Source organism: Pimephales promelas, chromosome 4 (assembly GCF_988280905.1).
Source record: "Pimephales promelas chromosome 4, fPimPro1.hap1.1, whole genome shotgun sequence".
Classification (NCBI taxonomy): Eukaryota; Metazoa; Chordata; class Actinopteri; order Cypriniformes; family Leuciscidae; genus Pimephales; species Pimephales promelas.
The window spans coordinates 29081858-29103120 of NC_142772.1; the positions used below are offsets into that span (position 1 = coordinate 29081858).

The 21263-nt window shown below is 36.9% G+C and overlaps 1 long non-coding RNA gene across 1 annotated transcript; it reads left to right on the forward strand.

The window, feature by feature from the left end:
- Positions 1-4437: 4437 nt before the first annotated feature.
- Positions 4438-7852, forward strand: LOC120494944 (uncharacterized). The gene is made up of 2 exons (XR_016168329.1): positions 4438-4632; positions 7588-7852. It is a non-coding gene; the product is annotated as an uncharacterized LOC120494944 (long non-coding RNA).
- Positions 7853-21263: the final 13411 nt, after the last annotated feature.

Here is a 21263-nt window from a genome sequence, read left to right on the forward strand (position 1 = left end):
ATTGTATTGAGAATGAGGTCTTAAGGGCTTGGAATGACATGAGGTTGAGTCATTATTAACATAATTTAAATTTTTAGGTAAACTAACACTTTAAGACTTAATATTATGTTAATATAATATTAACATAATATTATTTTGGATATTATAATATCCCGTATTTTTGTTAATTAGATTACACTATATTTGTTTTAACTGAAATAGAGGATGTGGTTGTGCAACACACTTCATTGTTCAGTGAATTGAGCAATACAATTCCTGAAAGTTATCAGCATAGAAACTGTAATCTGATAAAATTGCAAGCATGTCCAGACACTATTAAAGGGGCTGGCAGTCTAGTTTCTACAGGTCATGGAGAGTGTGTCCATAAAGTTACTGCGATTTGCTGCTCTTAGACATTTTGTACCTTCAAAATATCCTGCAAGTTTCATAGATAAAAGGGATAGTTCACTCAAAAATAAAAATTAGCCCATTATTTACTAACACCAAAGCAATCCTGGGTGTATATGACATTCTTCATTTCAGACGAATACAATCCGAGTTATACAGTATTAGCTAAATGAATAAATATTTTTAAAAAAATGTCCTGGCTATTTAAGTAAATGATTGTAATGCATTGTCTGTAAATGGCAGTTCTATATGGATAATGCTTTCAAAACACTCACGTGCAATAACGAGTGGGCGTTGATATGCCGATATAAAAAATCTGTCTGAATCATTTCAAACAGAGGGTAAATTTAAAGTAAATGTGTTCCACATGTACATGGGGTTTTTTATATGTAAAAAACCTCCAGAAACATATTAAAATAAAATAAAAATCCATATCTTGACCCCTTTAATGCTAATATATTATATATAGTCATGTATCGGGAAACATCCTTATGTGTATAGAACTTCTGAATCAATACTTTCATGGATTATAGATTGATTACTTATTTAGATTTTTATTTATTTCTTTTTTATTTATTTTTTTAGGTATTTGTTTAAATATGGTATAGGGGGGTAGGAGTACATAAGTTTTACTTCTTCCTACCCCTTTTTGCACATGCAAATAGAGGGTTGTTTTTTTGTTTTTGTTTTTTTGTTTGTTTTTGTTTTGTTTCTTTTAATTGATATTCCTTGTTTCATTGATTAATATCTGTATTTTTATTTATTATTATTTACATGTTCAAAATAAAGATCTCAAATCAAATCAAATCAAAAAAATATATACTGTATATATAGAAACAAGGTTCACAGCACAATTGTCTGTGGAGGAACACACATTACAACAGTGAGTCTCAGAGTCTTTTCTGATCAAATTATAGTCAAAGGAGACAAATGCAGAATGAGTGAAAGGAAACCACTGAAGATTATACAGAATACTAGACAACCTCATTGTCTAGTATGCATTGTAACAGCTGCTGTTTGACTGAAACTCCTTACACCACTAAACACAAGCTGTACTGAGCAGAAATGATCTAATGTTCTTATCAATGCATTGAGTCTTAAGGGAATATGGGCCAGGAGAGGCTAATTATGAAAAAAAAAAATAGACAAGCACAGTGGTTTGACTGGAGTGATAATCAAGAGTTATTTCAGTCTGTTAGCGCATGCAAACATGTGCTGGCACACATACAGCTTACAAGTTCAGTCAACCTGAATCGGTTCACTTTTTCCACAGACAGAATAAGAAAAAATAGACCTGAAGGAAGAGACTCTGAAATAGGTGTAGGCCATACAATGTTAGAGTTATATAGCAATTATGGGGAGTTCCTTTTAAGCAGGCCGTCACAAAATAATTTGAATAGCAGTATGCATGTGAGCGCAGTCAGCACATGTTTCATGTGTCTGTGAAGGTACCAGGAGAAACAGCTCCCCTTAACCACAACACATGCTAGTTTGCTGCTGGATGCATGTCAAATAATGCTTACTAATTAAGACTTTAAGTTTGCAAAGAATTCACTTTACTGTGTGGTCTCTTGCTTTAGATTGGGAACTCGTCTCATTATGCAGTGTGGGCATTAATTTTAACTCGCCAATTTTAATGCCAGGGTGGGTTTCTTATGCCTCCTGCTGTCCTTCTGACTACCAACATGTCGTTCCATGTTTGGTCACCAGATGGCATTTAGATATTAGGCGAGGAAGTTAGTTAATATTATGCTCTCTGCTTAATTAGATATTAGCACTGCTAATTATCATCATCCCACTTGCAAACACATCAAAGACTGATACCCAGGGAAAGACAGGACTTCTGGGAAAATAGGTGTAAACTAAATGCACACATCTAATGCCAGATTTCTCAAGGATTTACCATCTGGGAAAATAAATAAATAAATGGATACAACTTAATTGTGATCTTTGTGATAAATGTGATCTTTTCACATTTTTCTTACTGTAGCTAATCACACGCAAACAAAACAACATTGCAAACATTGGAGTCACTTTATAAACAGCTAGGCATTAAAGACATTGGACCGTAAGGGAAATAGCTATCATCGTCACATAATCAAAAAACACAATATGTTTAGCTTTGAAAATTTCAGACACTTTGCTGACACCTGCCTTGTTTTTAAGGTACTCTGTGGGCTTGCTCCACCACCACTGTGCCAGTTTATAAAACAGAAAGATAAGGCCAATAGAGTAACAGTAACCAAAGCAACCACCAGAGGGGACTGTATAGTTCAATACACAAAGTAAAATTGGAAATGCATCCTTCACTGTCAGAGCCGCAATTTTTTTGGAATAGTCTGGCCAATGAGTTAAGGGAGTGTAATAGTCTCTCCTCTTTTAAAAAAACAGCTTAAATCTTGGATTAGGGACAACTACAATCTTGTAACCATACACCCAATACTTAAGTCCATATGTATGCATGTATGTATGTATATATATATATATATATATATATATATAGGCTATGTATATGTATGTGTACATGTGTATGTATATGTTTATCTGTAAATCTTTTTTTGTATGCTTATATTGTTTCTGAAATTTCTGCTGTATTTATAATATTGCTACTGTATTTATTTATTAAATGTATAGTGTACCTTTTGTATTTTAGGGAGCCTGCTAAGACCTGGCTAGGGACAACAGATGGAAACTAGCACTCGTAGCTAACTCTGGCTTGTTCACAGCATGTAGTTTGTTGTTGAGCAATGAGCATTGTCCCTATCAAAAAAAATGTAATAATAAAATAAAAATAATAAAAATAATACAATTTTTATAGTGTCTTTCCAAAGCCCAAAGACGTTTTACAGGTTTATGGGAGGTATAGAGTAACCTATTGAGTATATTGAGTGTAGCTTTTCATGTCAACAAACAGGATGACAATGTCAAGATTCATCTGGCTCAGCTATGGAGATATTTTTGGTGGAAAACAACTAAACGCCTGTGAAAGTGGAATTTATAGTTGTAGAGAATATTAGCCACACAGTGTAACAGTAAATTTGAATTCACAGAGAGAATGTTTTAAAAGTTAAAAATACCTTTTTTCTCTTCCACAAACACAACCCAACAGCTACACCTTCTCAAATTCTTCATTGTAGGTGCACAAATCCTGTTCTACAAATCACAAATTACAACTTGTAAGCTCACATTTTTGCTACAGTTGCTTCAGTGAATATGGTGCAAAACGTATTTACACACCTGCATCAAAATATGTGAAGTCACAGAGAAATTTTGCTCATCTGCAAACCAGTGAATTCATCCAATGAGAGTTGCACACTTGTGGAATATTTTCTCACAAATGTCTTGTATATTTTTCACAAACACAAGTACATTACTACAGCTGCTTGAATCTACTGTGTGTTGCACCAAAAATATCTTCATAGTTTTAGCTGGGTTTTCGCCTGGAAGGCTCTATTGAAATCAGTGGATTGGTTTGATTCTATTGGTTTGATTAAATTTGAGAGCTGGATCACTACCACATAGCCACCCTAAGGGATTGAAACTTGACAGCCCAGAAAGTCATTGAAGAAAATGTTTAACTATTCCATGTGACTACAGTGGCTCAACTATAAGTTTATCAAGCGACGAAAATAGTACTTTTTGTGTGGGAAAAAACCCCAAAATAATAACTTTATTTGTTTTCTTCCTTGTAGGCCTGAGACAAGAGTTCAAGAGATTTCCATGACGCACACGCGAGAACTGAACAAGAAGGAGTAGAGTTAGATCGCAGTTCTCACACATGCGTCGTGGAAATCTCTTGAACTCTCGTCTCAGGCCTACAAGGAAGAAAAGGAATAGTCGAATAAAGTAATTATTTTTACCGGTTCCAAGGCCAGGCTATGACCAAAAGCTATTTAGCGGCGAAAATAAACCTGCTACCTATTCTCTGCGGAGCGGAGCAGAGAGATGCTTCTGTCCGCAGCTGGTGGACTTAAGAGCATTGACTATAATGGCCGCGATTAGCTCCGGTGTCCGCGACGCAGACGTTCCGTAGACGGATCCAGTGGATTTTAGGAGAAGCACCTGGCTGCAGCCTGCAGATCGGGGTGGGGCTACACCTGGGGCGGGGGTACACGTGTAGCCCCGCCCACAATGCTTCTCATTGGTTAGGGGCAAAGTGATGACGTCGATCGAGGTGGGGCCGCGCCGTAAACTCATGACGTCGCTTTCTAGCTTGCTTTCATTTCCGCGGTTTATCGCTGCATGGTGAGTACAGGCTACTCTTCTTTTTTTCCTCTGATTTTATTTACAATTTTTAATTCTGAAGTGGCGTTTAGTGAGATGATACAATGAAGTGGTATAACAATAAGATTGTGTAACTTTACTCACCATATCACACAAATAACTGGGGCAGCGTTTCCCAAAAGCATCGTAGGCCTGTGTGTGTGTGTGTGTGTGTGTGTGTGTGTGTGTGCGCGCGCATGTATAGACCATTTCACAAGATGTAAACAACACTGGTCCAGAAGCACTTCCTGTTTCAGTTTGTAACTGTTTTCTTTATTTCACATGTAAAGGAAACATCTTAAAGATGTTTGTTTAACTTTTTGATTCAGTTTTAAATGTTCTGTTGGTTGTATTTTATCCCAGCTTTTATGTAGTGTTAAAAAACTGAAACAGGAAGTGCTTCTGGACCAGTGTTGTTTACATCTTGTGAAATGGTCTATATTAGTGTGGTTTTGGTGGGATTAGGAGGATATTAGTGTTAAAAATGAACCAGAAGAAAAACATGATTTAACAGTTAAAAGTAGCAATATACAAAGTTATATTGTAAGACTTTTTTTCTATAAATAAATTGATTAAATGTAAACTATTTTGTAATTAATAAGATTACATTTATTTAATTGAACATGTAAAACATGAAGAGTTCAGATGCAAAAGCCTCTAAATGCCATTTGAAATTTTCTTCTTTAATGATGATTTTTATCAAGCTTGTATATTTAACCCTTTATGACCTGCCATAGAACAGTTCCACCAGAGTATATCTTTCTATTTTTACATGCTGTGCTGTCATTCTTTTGAGCATTTTCACATGCCATACATCAAAATAATCCTTACTTTCTCTACTTGAAGGCTATGTTTGTAATAAATCAATAGTACCTAGATAAATATCTCAAAAATGCAATAAACAAAAAGAAAAACAATTTTTTTGAAAAAAAATCTCCATATTTTATTCAATACAAAAAAATGATAAATGTAAACCTCAAACTTGTCAATGAGAAAAATGTGCATAAAACAGTTTAAAACTATACAGAATTGATTTGAACTGTTTACATCACTTAGTTTTTAAGATACACTCATTTAAAAAAGGGGAGTAAAATGCCATATGTAAAATATTCAATTACATTTGTGGTCAAACAGATAACATTTTGCTTTTGAACATTGATTAAACATTGAATTGGTTAGAATATAAATTAAATAGACCCTGTCAGAACAATTAATAATAAAATAAATATAAAATAAATAAATAAAGGCGATGAGCAGAAGGAATTCGGTGCGTCCGTGTACTTTCATTTTGACATAACGTTGCGCGCATGCGCACACGTGTGTGTGTGTGTGTGTGTGGGGGGGTGCGTGTGTGTGTGAATGTGCTTGTATTTGCGAGTGTATAAACGAGAAAGAAATGATAGAATGAAGCAATGGTAAAAAAGACAATAATGATAAGAAGGAACATATAGCAGATGGGAGTCAAGTGCGAGTCAAACCTATTATATATTCAGTCAAACGCATGGCCAAAAGACGCTGCTTCTGACGTCACTACATGCGACACAAGCTGGGGTCAAAGTGCACAGGAAGTGATGTCGTGATCAGTCCATGGATCCGTCATCGGAAGACGCAACTACCAATTGCGGATCTATAGCACATGTGTGCAAAGACGTGCAATGCATTTTTGTGTGTTTTTTTGGAAACGCGCATTATTACAGACTCATTAGAGGGTGGAAACCGCGCAACATGAGCATGTTGAGGCTTGATCTGCCATGTGCACCGAACGTGATACCTCAATGCGCCATCGGAAGGCGTCACTATCAATCGCAGATCTACAGATCATGTGTGCAAAGACGTGCAATGCATTTTTGTGATTTTTTTGAGAAACGCATTTTGCGCATTTTGTACAGACTCATTAGAGGGTGAAAACAACGCAACATGCGCATGTTGGAGGCTTGATCTGACAATTTTACATCTCTGGTTTTGTATGCAAAAAGAATGATTGAGCTAGCCACTTGGTTTCAGTTTCTATAGGCTGTTAAACAGACACACGCAAACCGGAGCGCCGACGCTCCCGTCGGTCTTAAAGGGTTAAGTTCAGTAATTTCACTTAAATAACAATTAATAGGTAATCTTCATTGCCATTTAAGTGAAATCACTGAACTTAAATATACAAGCTTGATAAAAATGATTATTCTAGAAGAAAATTTCAAATTGCACTTAGAGGCTTTTGCATCTGAACTCTTCACATATGCCTATTCTTATGCTCTATTCTTCATTCTCTTTGCTTATCCTTGGCATTGTCATCCTTATTTATATTCCTTGGGTACCACTTTTGCTATTTTACTTTATATATATTTTGGTGTTTGCTGATAATTATTCTCTAACACATAGTCTAGTCCTCCATCTCTCTCACCTATTTTTTGTTGTTGTTTACTTCATAAATCCAAGGTTTTAAGAGCCATTCCCCCCTGCAAAAATGTACACAACTGTGTTAAGCAAGAGGGGGGTATGAGCAGTAGTAGGTGCCCATTCTGTCAGTACACCAGCATCCCATATGGCCGATGTATTACCACATCAAAAATAATTTTCTATCCTATCCTAATCTATCTATTCATCTCTGTGTGCCTATCTATCTCTACCTATCTGTCATATCCATACATCTGTCTGTGCTTGATAAACTATATTGCCCACAAAACTTTTAGGATAGGCTTGCTCAAGCCAAATTAAAGTTTTTATTTAGAGTTTATATTCTTCATAAACAACTAAGTCTCTTAGGTACTTAGGTACTACAGACAAAGCCAGTAACACTCAAGTGTATCTTGTCTAACATTTTCCTATATAATATGTTTAAAATGTATATAAAAAAAAAAAGAAATTCCTTGTATGACTCTGTACTGATAATGCCATTCTTCAAAATGATTCAATATTGTTTGTTCTGTATTTTATCTAAATTAGGTGTTGTGGACTGGAGTGCAAGAGTTCCAGGTGCCCTCGTTGACTGTGCTTGCACTGTACTGAAATACCAGCCCATTCTCACCCCCAAGGCATCACCTAACTGACGCCTTGGGAAGCATTTGACCAGTGTTGTAGTCGAGTCCGAGTCGACACCGAGACCAGAGAGAGTCGAGTCCGAGTCGAGTCCGAGACCAGTGAGGGTTGATTACTTAATTTACATTTATTTACTTAGAGAAATCCTTTTATTTGTTTTTTACTGAATTTACTTAGAGTTTAAAAAATATGATCAGTTTAGGGTAAAAAGGCCACATAGGTGGTGTTAAAAGTAATTTTATAAAAAATTTTCATGTGCAGTTGCACACTAGAAAATCACCAATCACTGGGGATGTCAATCAATTTAAAGAAATATTTTATTAACATACATTAATAATCATGAAAAATATTTTGAATTGAACTCGAGTGGACTCGGGAATAAGTCCGAGTCCTAAAAAAAAAAATGTTCGAGTACGAGTCAATTCCGAGTCCAACTGGACACGAGTCCATGACAAGACCAAGACCATTAAAATATGGTCTCGAGACCGAGTCCGAGTCTCGAGTACTACAACACTGCATTTGACCATGCAATACACAAGGACTGCCCACTTAGGTGTGTAGGTGATGGCAGAAGGGGAGTCCTGCATGCATTTTCTTCCGCGAAGGAGGTTGAGGGCTAGTTTTTTCAATGATGGAGGGGAATTTCAGGCTGAGTAGATTGTGTGAGAGTGTACGTGTGTGAGAGTGAGTGTACGTGTGTGTGTACATGATGTGTGTGTGTGTGTTGTGTGTAGGTGATTATCTGAATATCTCTTTACACAATTTTTCAAACTTGTTTTGAAATAAAAGTTATCACTGGTATGAGTTTGGTTTTTTTGAGTTTGCATGCATAATATGGTTTGCAGAGATTGACAATGTACTGTATGTAGTTATTTTAACTTCAAACTTTATTGGCATAAATGTTTTTTAATAACCTATATAATTCACATAGAACTATTACAGAGGAATGCTTAAAATAAGAAATATATTTTGGTGCCATTAATGTTTACAGTTATTTTGTTATTTACATGGTGAAGTGCTACAGAATGTGAAAAACTACAAAGATATTACACAATACTCTGTAATTCCTTATACGCTGGACTTGGATCAGTCATAGTTAAAACTATGGCTATGTGCTTACTCCTTTTTGCTGCTTTCATTATTACTTTAGAGATTTTTAATACTTAATCATTTTATTAAAAGTATTATTTCAAATTTGCGCATGCGTTTTGAAGCATCGACATCAATACTGTACCACAACTCAAATACGATGCATGTGCTTTCAGCGTGGTATATATATAGCACAAAAAAACTTATATATCACCTACATACATACAGAGAGAGAGAGAGAGGCTTCTTCATGAGCCACAGGGATTTGTAATGGGCTACAATGCAAATTCTCTCTTGAAGACAGTAAATAGAGACTGTGTTTTTAAACATTTACATTTGTGGATGAAAAATTTACCCAAGATAATTAAAGTGTTTAAAATAATTTCTTAATTTTTGTCTTTTATTATAATTCCTAATGTTGTTATCTCTAGTGAAACTGGAGAGAGACTGGAGATAATGCTCAAGCCAATGATACATGTCACACCAGAATGTGTTGCTGTAAGAGCAGGAGAAAAACAAATGATCCGTGGTCTATAAGTTAATATACAGTTAGCTCTAAGTTAAATCTACGTGAGAGGTTTCAGCGCGATTTAGCGCGTGAGTTTTTCAACATTTCCTGTTTACAGTGCATGGCGTCGACGTCATTGCTGTGCCACTAACCAATGAGAAGCGTTTTGGGCGGGATTACACATGCAGCCCCGCCCTAGTACGACCCCGCCTCGATCGACGTCATCACTTTGTCACTAACCAATGAGAATTGTTATAGGCGGAGCTACACGTGTAGCCCCGCCCCAGGTGTAGCCCCACCCCGATCTGCAGGCTGCAGCCAGGTGTACTTGGATTTTAGTGGTTAGTCGGCATAGTTGGGTAGCTACAGCACTTCCCATTTGCTCCAATATATATATATATATATATATATATAATTTGATTTGATTGCATACCGTCACATAATCTGTAGCAGTTGTATTAGAAACAGCCATGCAGCAGTGTTAACTATTTTTTTGTAGTTTAATGCAGAGTTAACATATCACAAGGTGTGTTACAGATGTAGGCCTACATCAAATTATAAATAAAATAAATAATATATATTTTTACACGAAAAACACTTTGCTGACTTGTACGATGTTACTAACCATGGAAACGTACTTAACCGGTCTGTGAAAAGGGTCCACTAACTTTCTCTTACCTCATTTGATGCTGTTTCATCCTCCGTCTGATGGTTCTCTCGCTAGCTCTGAATAAGTTCGCTAGCATATCTCTTCAACAGTAAGCCCATTTAGAAGATACATCCCAAGACCTTTTTCACAAAAACCGGAAATACGTAATCGTTGTGGAAACGGAGTTCCCGTCAACTGTTAACACATCAGAAAAACCTACTCTGGGAGGAGAAAATTGATCAGAGAGTCTTCAAAACTTCGAAAAAATGTAAACTTGTCATGGTCCAGTTGTTGATGACTTTGTAAAATGCTGTGGTGATGCTTGTCTGCAGCTGATTTATCTAAGACCAAAGATATGATATTGATTTTAGAACTGAAGCTCATTCTTCCCAATAATTAAAGGTAAGAAGGTGGAGTGTGTGGAAAGTTATTCATATTTAGGGAGTATTTACAATAAACTACATTTTGATGTGAATACCAGAAAGAAGTCTGTCAGTTTTATTCAACAGTTATCCCGAATTTTTTGCACTGCTGTTGCTAGAACGATCAAAGATGAAGAAAAATTATACAAATATTAATTTATTCCTTGTACACTCAGATTGTTAAATACTCAGAATGGTATATATTAATATTTTAAATTTATATGTAGCCCACTGTTGTGTGTTCTTATTTATCTTGTTTTATATTGTGGTGTATATTTTATGTGCTTATTCCGCTGGATACAAATATCTTAATACAGTTGAACATGAACTAACGTTACTTCAAAAATACGCAAATCACAAAACATAAAAAATAAACAAACAATGACGGCTTATTAGTGAATGGTGACATGAGAAGTACAGAAGATCACAGGATCAATAACATCCCGCCAGATCGCCTGAATCCATTTCCGTCGAACTTCATCGACAGGGAACTGACGAGGGAAGGAATGAAAACGATAGGTATGGCTGCTTTTGGGAATAACAAAAAAGATCGGTACGCAACAACTCTCACTAGTTGCCTTCGGCGCTATCTGTTATGAATGGAGCGGAAGAAGTTTACCACGACAATTGCGTATTTCCGGTCACAAATACGGAAGTTGTGAGAAAGGTCTATAGACGAATCCGGCGAAACTACCGGAAGTAAGCGGGGCGCCATTACTGAGCTGTTGCTGGGTAGCGTTGCTCCATTGCCTCCTATTGTTTTAGTTGCAACTTTCGTCCACTGGAATAAACAGCCCGCGATTTACGACTGTCACTAACGTTACAACGTTATCCCTTGTATAATGTCGAGTGGGTAAACAGTTTCCGTTATAAATTGTTTCAATGGTGGCAGTAAAATTTCGATTTTGAAGAGAAAACATTGTGAAAACCCCGGGTCGAGTGCCCCTGTCTGGTGCCGTACGGTTTACAGATTTCCTGGGCGAGTACAAGACGTGGACATTCGCGTATAATAACAATTATTTAATGACATAAGTAAAAAAAATATAATAAATATGTCATATAGTGATCAGCAAAATCTCCTCTCTTGCTATTTTTTCTATTCAATTAACATGCTATGGTCATTAAATGGCTTTCCTGAGCTAAATGTAACGTTATGTGACATAATTGTTTTCCTGCTGTTATATTGACCTCTTTCCATGGTTTAAAAACACTAATTGGTCGATATTATGTATACTTTCTAGCTGTAACGTTACCTTACCCTTGCCTGTTGCAATATGAAAATGAGATAAATAATGGACACAAATGAAAAACATGAATTTGTTTATTTGATTTCATTCATTTATTTATTTATTGTTGCCAAATGGACAGATCTTTTTATAGTTTCCTCGTTAGCAAACGTTAGCCTAGCTAGCTTGCCAAGCTATTTTCATAAATAACGTTAATCTGTAAGATCGTTTGTACCTTCATCTGTGACTGGAGGCCACTGCAGTCACAGATCAAACCAACAAGTCATTCTGCCTGGCTGTAGCTGTCATCGAGGGTGAGTTCGCGTTATCACCGAGGTTTGTTTACATACCGGTGCATATGTCTATATGCCTGTGTAACAGCTCAGTAATGGCGTCGCCACAAGATGGCAGCCTACACAGAACGCTCGTCGGATTCGTCTATACCTTAGACCAGCGATTCCCAAACTGACCACTAGTGGTCCGTGAGGGTACTGCAGGTGGTCTGTGAAAAGGCAAAATAAAATATAAAATATTTTACCAAGAAATTCCCATACTTTATACTTTTTTTACTTAAAAAAGTAAAAAGAATATGTAGGCCTATATTTATATAAAATGTACATTAAATTGTCAAGCTATTGTGTGATTACTAAAATAGTGGTGCTCGGCCGTGACGTTCAAGCTCCGTGTCGTCAGAACCACAACACCGGATCGGTGGATACTGGATAGCAACAGATTAGGTGAGCATTTATTTAGTTGTTTGTGTTTAATATAGGTCTATATTAGATAAAAGAGGAAGGGAAAGATGTGGAGGGTGACAAAGGAGGATATTACGTTCATATCGGGCTAGCAAATAAACACCAATGGCTTTTAGGCCTACTGTGTTTTCTTTTAAATGTGTGACGTTATAGGGCAGAGGCAAATACATTCTCTGTTATTATTTTAATTTCCAGTTTACGATAGTTTCTTGATCTTGTGTTTCTGAAATGTTTTGCGGATGTGCTGTTAAGTGGACAAACTCAAGCCTACTTTTTGAGGACTTGTAGAACTTCACCTAAAATCGCCAAAGGTTTTGAAATGCTGACTATATCCAAGTGTTCTTATTACTGTATAGATTTTATACTCCATTGCTATGGAAATAAGCCTGTTGTTCAAATGAACCTGATTATAATATGTAATATATAATATCATAATATGTGTATTGTGGTCCGTGAAAATTCTTAATTACAAATAGTGGTCCACACAAAAAGTTTGAAAACCACGGCCTTAGACGACCCGGGCCGACGAGACTCCCCGGACAATTTGCTGCCTTACAACTCGAAGATAGACATCGGAGTTTGTGACGGTTGCAAAGTGTTCAAGTGTATCTAAGACAGATTCAACTCGAAGCAAAATGAAATCATCATCTGAGATGTTTGCTAGCTGGTTTAACTCTGCTGCTAAACTGATCATAACCGCCATATTCTGCGTAATTAAACTCCACCCACTCATTAACATATAATTTACATACAGGTCATTTTTGCAAAATGAAAACTAAAACTGTGAAATAAAATAGGAAATTAGAATTTTGTCACTATTATTGCGTGAAATGAATGTTAATAAAAAGCTTGGTAAGAACTGTATTTGCAGTTTCTTTTCACGTTTGACTTTTCATTTTAATATTGGCAGTCTTGCCTCGAGATTGTAGTGAAAATGAAACGTGAAATCGCTTATTGTATTTTATTTTTCAATTTTACAGGGATGCACTGTCAGTTGTTCAAATTAAAACCATATATACTCTTATGCGAGTTTGGGTGATCTCTGCAAGAGTGGGGGATGTAGGGAAGAAGTGTGTGTGTGAGTTCAAATGTTAATTTTCCAAGGTCCTTCATCTCATAGATCTCAACCAGTTTTTCCAGTCACATATACTTACACACTGTGCAACAAGTTGTTGTTTGGTAGTAGGCTAATTACAAGGAATTAATTGTTATTTAAAACCCCTTCAGTAACTGATCAAATTCTAATCCTAATCTGTCATCTATCAATCTGGCTAGTCCTCTGAAATAAAGGGTTTATCAGATGGCTGGAATGCCCTTGTCACAAACATTACCTCGCCTCATGCCCAGTTTCAAATCATTTTGTCAGGGACAGGATGGCTGCCAGCTCAGCTAGGCCAGGGCGGTTTGAGCAGCCGGCACCATGACAACAGCCCCCCTCAGCCAACCAGAGATGGAAACAGAGCTGCCCCAGATCCAGAGTTCCCACTCTATGCTTGGATAGGGGTAAACGGAGAGGAAGAAGAATTAAGCTGGATATTTAGTTCAATCAAAAGCAGCATCAGATAATGACAGTGGTGTCAAATGCAAATAGAACCCTCATTTTTCGGTGAATAATCCCTTTAAGCAGTTAACACCCAGAAAAATAAATTTAACATCATGGAACAGTCCTCTCATAATCCCAATGACAGATATTTTCATCATAAATCAGTCACCATTACCAACAAAAATATGACTGCTAAAATTACAAATTAAATCGATGTTAGCAGCAGTTAGTGAAATCTTTTGCCTCTTTAAAGTATGTATGGGAAGTTCTAGTTTTCGACCAGACACTGAACTCATCTGAACTGCTGGACTGAGCTGACGACTGCAGCTTCTACATCACAAACTCACATGCAGTTCTGTGTCAGACATGTTTTCAGGTCTGAACAGAAATCATACAGTTAATTAGCATATTATTGAATACAGTTTTATTAAAAGTTTTACAATTACAATTTTAATAAGATTGGGCTTCGTCCTGAAAAAAGACAAGATTTGTAGGAAGGCCTTGACAGCATATCTGTTAAAAGTGAACAAATAAAGTTATAAGAAGCAAGAACCTGTGGTGGATCAGCATTCAGGAGAACAGACACATCAACTGATTTCAGATTTGATCTTGGTGTCAGCTGATATAAACTGTCATGTCACATGTCATAACATGTTTGTATCACAGTGGTGTAGTCAACACACCCGGGGCAGAATTTCCTTTTTCACTTCAGTTCGCTTTGCTTCTTCAGTGACAGCATATGACAAGAAGCATAAAATTACAGGCATCCATAACAACGACAAGACGGCCTCTCTCTTCCCTCTCATTCTCCTGATCGGTTTCTATGGACTTACTCTTTTTCTCTCCCTGTTTCTATCTGTTCTGTCTGTAATCACCTACAAAAAATATGAGTCACCTCCACTTGTAAGTAAATATGTATTTTCAAAAACTTTACTGCAAAAATCCTACATATTGTATTTTTCCTTTTTTGAAGTGATTCCAATCATATTTCAATATCAATATATTTCGATATATCGTGCATCCCCACTTTTAAGGTTCCAAAAGAAGGTTTTCATACGATGCAATAGAAGAACTACGGAGCCCCCCTAGTCCCACTTTGGCAAAAAAAATAATAATTATAACTATCTTGTGGCCTCAAGATACTATCTCGTGGCCTCAAGATATCTTGAGGCCACGAGGTAGTATCTTGAGGCCACGAGTTACTATCTTGAGGCCACGAGTTACTATCTTGAGGCCACAAGATAGTTATAATTCTTTTTTTTTTTTGCCAAAGTGGGACTAGGGGGGCTCCGTAAAGAACCATTTTTGGTTCCTCAAAGAATTTTTCTAATGGAAAAGTTCCATGGATGTTAAAGGTTCTTCGTGGAATCATCAATAGGCCTACCAATAGAGAACCTTTATTTTTAAGAGTGTACTGAATTATTTGAACATGAGAGTGTCATAATCAGTGATGAGTGTTCCTATTAATGAGATTATGCTCAAAATATATGAAATGAATATCTGGTTTAAGACGTCCTGTCACTCTTGAGTGACTCCATCACATCATCTGAGTGTGAGAGCGACCCTGAGTGCTGTCAGTCTTTGCCTAGAGGTTTTGGGATGCATTACCATGGGAAGCTCAGCGGAGCAAACCAGCCCACTGTCACCGCAGGGGCATCCAACATCCCACACAGGTCACGCAAAGGATGGAAAGCAAGAGTGAGAAAATAACTGAGAGAGGAAGGTGTTCAGAAGAGTGTGAAGACAGAAATGGTGAAGCTGAAATTGTTTCATCTAAATGAATGGATGCCATAAATTACTGTTTTTTAAGATTTTAATTTGGTGTCTGAAGGTTTAAAGATTAAAAACAAGAGTATAACAAATGAGCACAGTGCAAATGTCTTGGTTCTGTCACTGAAATTCTTCTTATTACTACAATTTGGCTTTCAGACATAACAAATATAATGACCCAGATGAAGCCTGTCAACAACAACACAATGTCAGAATCAGAATCCGGGCGATGATTAAAGGAGGATGTGCACTTTTTTTGATGTCTTGTAAATTAATAGCCTTCCAGACACAACAAAGCAGTAAGTGCATGCATATATCCAGCTCTCTGGAGGCCTCTAGGAGAAAATAGACATCAAATATAACGCAATATTTCCGTTGACAATCGTTCTAAATCACTAGGTGATGAGGTTGGGTTTGAAGAATGTCAGATTAAAAAAAGAATAAGCGAGAGACGGAGACTGAATACGGAGTCCAATATGTCCTGGAAACTCCCAGTTTTATAGTCTCTCGAACTCCCTCTCTCTCTGGATTGCTGTATTTTTGGACACAAAGCAACTCATTAAAACACACACAAATGTGTTGTCTGGCTTATTTTGCTCTGAAAAAAAAAACCTGAGACAGCCACATTGTTCATCCTGGAAGCAGAAGAGACGGCACTTTAATTTTAGTCTAATTCATAGAATTCATTAGCTGTTACAATGACAAATACAGAGTTTTTAGGAAAGGTTTAAAGACGTTACTTTGAGGCTTCTAAGACGACAGGAGAAGACATTTTTGGATAGAAAAACATCAAGTGTGATATCATCATGCCAAAAAGGATGCACAAAATCAAATATATAGTTTCAAAAACGGGGGGCAATTTACAAAAAGGTGACTCATTTGTTAATCTATTAAACAATAAACTAACAATGACCAATACATTTGTTAGAGTATTTATTAATCTGTGTTAATGTTAGTTCATTAAAACACAGTGGTTTGTGTTAGTTCACGCTGCATTAACTAATGCTAACATATACAATATTTGATTTTAATAATGTATTAGTAAATGTTGAAGTTAACATGAACTAAGTTAAATAAAAGCTGTATAAATAGTGATAATTCTAGTTCATGTTGACTAAAGTAGTTAACTTATAAACCAAAACTATTTTTGGTAACACTTTCCAATGTAAAGGCTCTGTTCAAGCAAAGTGGACGCCATTGCTTTTGCATACCAGCAGCAAGGTCGACCGTGCCCCCTTGGTGAGACTGCCCACTCCACCAGGAGTGTGGCGTCCTCTTGGGCTTTAGCGCATGGCACCTTGCTAACAGACATCTGCAGAGCTGCCAGCTGGGCAACACCCAACAAATTTGCCAGAATCTAATCTCCGAGTGGAGCCAGTGTCCTCTCATGTACTCGCTTCAACCAGCTAGTACCAGACCCGCTCATCAGGTTTCTATGCTCACTCACCATTCCACTCTATGGACTGGATACGAGCAGTATTTTCCTCAGGTGAGCTTCCCCAAAAGCCCAGTGTCTTAAGCCTGAGCGTCAGCTAGGTGCTTCCCTCCCCTGAGCGACCCCCACATGTGTATTTCCACTGTAAGCCTTTCCCTCGGCAAGCCACCTTGCCACCCCTGGGGTTTAAATATTCCACCTGTGGCTGGTCTTATATTACTCGAAGCTGATAGGCTTTCTAAGCGAAACCCCATTCATCGTCATCCGACAGAACGTCTCCATTCCCTACTCAGGGAACGAGGGTTACATCTGTAAACCGAGACGTTTTGCATTCATATGACATATAACAGAGAGTGAGAGGAAAAGCATAACTTAAGCCAAATTCGACTTGATTATGAATATTGTAAAATGTAACCGTGCCCTTTCACACATAATTATTACATTCAGAAGCGTTTAATTAAACAGTCACATATATTTGCTTATTCATAGTTCATTTTACACTCTCAGAAAAAAAGGTACAAAAGCTGTCACTGGGGCCGTACCTTTTCAAAATGTACACTTTTGTACCCAAAGGCTGCATATTGGTACCTTAGTGGTACATATTAGCACATAAAATTGACATATTACCACCTAAAATGTACATATTAGGACCTATAATGTACATATTACCACCTAAAATGGACATATTAGCACCTAAAATGGACATATTAGCTCATGAAATGTACATATTAGCACCTAAAATGTACATATTAGCACCTAAAATGTACATATTAACATTTAAAATGTACATATTAGTACTTAAAACGTACATATTAACACCTAAATTTACATATTAGGGCCTAAAATGTACATATTAGCTCCTGAAATGGACATAGTAGCACCTAAAATGTACATATTAAAACTTAAAATGTACCACTCTCAGAAAAAAAGGTACAAAAGCCGTCACTGGGGCTGTACCTTTTCAAAAAGGAAAGCTTTTGTCCATTTTAGGGGCTAATATGTATATTAAGATGCTAATATGTACATTTTAGGTGCTAATATAGACATTTAGGTGCTAATATGTACATTTTATGTGCTAATATGGACCTTTAGGTGCTAATATGGACATTTTAGGTGCTAATATGTACATTTTATGTGCTAATATGGACCTTTAGGTGCTAATATGGACATTTTAGGTGCTAATATGTACATTGTAGGTGCTAATATGTACCATTAAGGTAGCAATATGCAGCCTTTGGGTACTTTTGAAAAGGTACAGCTCCAGTGACAGCTTTTGTACCTTTTTTTCTGAGAGTGTACTAATAAGACATGAAAGTATTCCAATTGCCATTTTATTATGGCAATATGAATGCTAAATGTTTTATCCGCTTTAAATAAGAAGCAATCAAGAAAACATCAATAAACAACTATAAACATGTCAATATCCCCCACTCCAATGAATAAAATGAAAAACAATCCAATATTAGCATACTAGCAGCTGTGAGACACACTCAGATGCCACATTACCACATCATCAGCACAAACGACACACTCAGAAAAAAGGTAAATGCTGTCACACTGGGACGGTGTGTATGTACCAGGTATACTAATATGTACACATTTGGTACCTTTGAGGGAGTAATATGGACTCCACTCTGACTTTAGGTACAAAAGGTGTACCTTTTGAAAAGGTACCACCCCAGTTGAAAGTGTGTGAAAAGTGTACAAACATGGGCTCCATCCTGCATATCCTAATGAGTCACATCACCGTAATATTAATTTATGAGGAATCATTCCTTCCGGTGACCTTGGCTGATCTGAGTTCACATCATCCATATCCGATTCAGATTGCAATAAAAGGTTAAGCTCCAGTCCATTTCATGCTTCATATATTATATCATCATGGTTTACAGCTTCCCTGCTTCATAACAGTGCTATCTATGTGAATGCCTCAAGATTTCAGGTTCCTGGTCTGACACCATCAACAAAACACACCATTCTTTTTAAATTAATACATTATTTATCATATCATTCATTTTTAATGATTAAACAATGGCTTACGCTCAGTATAGGTTGATCAGTATGCTCATTGTAACTGATTTTAAGGTAGTCAAGTCAATGACCACTGAAATGAATACTGAATTGGAAATAAAAACACTACTGAAACATTTCCTACAAATGAAAAAAAAAAGCAATTGCTTCTGTGTAGTACAATTTATACACTAAAGTCCACAGTGTATAGTGTAAAATATTATTTGAGACGATACTTGGAAGTTAGTAACCCTAAAGACCTGTTAGTTAGTTAGTTAGTTACAATTATGCAATTTTTCACTAAAAAACTTCTGCCTTACATTGTGTCCATGTTCTAACATGATTTGAAATCTAATAAAAAAGAAAAACGCACGGGTTTTAAGTGGCATGACAGTGATGCATACTTTCTGGTGCATCCTTCCTTTTGGGCAATATCTGGGAGTGATTTTTGAAGCAGCAGTAACATTGTCTGTTTGCCATTGCTTCGCTAGACAACTGTGACGTATGTTTTTTTAAGCTGTCAACTGATTCTATAATGCTGCAGTCTGAGCAGGACAAGATAACAGACACCCAGAAACATGAATCTACAGCAGATGCCGGATGAAGGAAAATACGTCATTGCAGAGACCAGACAGTTGTGTGTGGGGTGTAGAGGAAAAAAACAAAAACAAGTTGGACTGCAAAATCTTACTTTTCATTGTATGCCATTTAAAGATCCTCTAGTAGGCTGGTTAAATGGGGGTGGGGGACAAAAAAAACAACTAAATAGGACATCACGCATCACTTCATACTAATCCCACTCTTATGGAAGGCAGCTGGGATTGTTCACACTGCCCTAAAGGTGCCACCAGTTGAGCTACATTTATCAGAGAAATGCACTTTAAAAACTCCTCTTATTCAGTATTATTGTCCACACACAGTCCCGAGGCTCTCGTGACCATCCTTGACCCTGCACTTAGTACTGGTTTCCCATGATGCAATTTAGAACAACTGATGCAGCCAAGGGCCAAAACACTAAAAGAAAGTCCCAATGCTGAGATACACTCACTGCAGTAGGCAATCAAATTAACAACTAATGCCTGTGAGACTGACAACACTCACTATTCAAAAGAGTCAATTATATTTGATTAACTAGAGCAAAGTGGTCTGTTGCTTTTCAGTTATGAACCAATATAAAATATGCATTTGATTCTGCCCCACATGGCCACGGAGTGAGCGTGGGTCGAGCCCTGTGCCTGATTAAGTTGTAATAGATTATTGACCATATGTCTCATCGGGAGACCGCACGCACTCTCACACAGATGGCAGTTCACCTGGGCGCCACCAGCATGGGGAGCTGAACTGAACATCTGCCTGAGACAGAGAGAAGCCAGCACAACAATGGCATAAATGGTGCATTTCATAGGACCTAACTTTCCGGTGAATTTCATGCAATTTAGTGAACTTGAGCAGAGCAATACGCTTCTTCTAATAGTGCTATTTTTGTATCACCCTTGACAAAAAAATAAAACATGTGCTTTTTTGTACATTTTGTTCATCAAGATAATCTTTACATGTGAACAACTTTTATGAATTTTGAAGCCTAAATACAAATTGGCTAAAGTTAGGATATAAATGAACTACACCAATGATTTACAAGTCGACAAGTTTAAGTTAGGATAGTCTGCAAGAGCGCAAGTATAAAAGCAGGCTTGTGAGTAGATGACATTTAAAGGGAAGGTTCACCCAAAAATTTTAATTCAGTAATACATTTATGCACCCTCAATTTGTTTTAAATATATATTCATTTATTTCTTCTGCTGAACATGAAAGAGTTTTTGATTAATGTTTTGAAGAATGTTGACAACCAAACACTTGATGGGACCCTATTGGCTCAAAGGTGACAAACATTAAACAGAGGTTTCCTGTACTACACAGACTGAGATTTTATCACATTTTACACAATGTCCCAACTTTCCTGGAATTGGGGTTAAAATACAAACCATTATTAGTGAATATATTGGGAGCCAGGATCCTTACCAGTGCCCGAATTAATTTATACAATATCCTGATTCATGATCTTTGACGCAAGGGAGCTGAATGAGACATTTACTTTGGGATGATGAAATCTGAAGTTCGAAAACGCAAACTCATTTCTAGGTTGACTCATTCCTGAAGAACTTTGTAGCCTTTACAG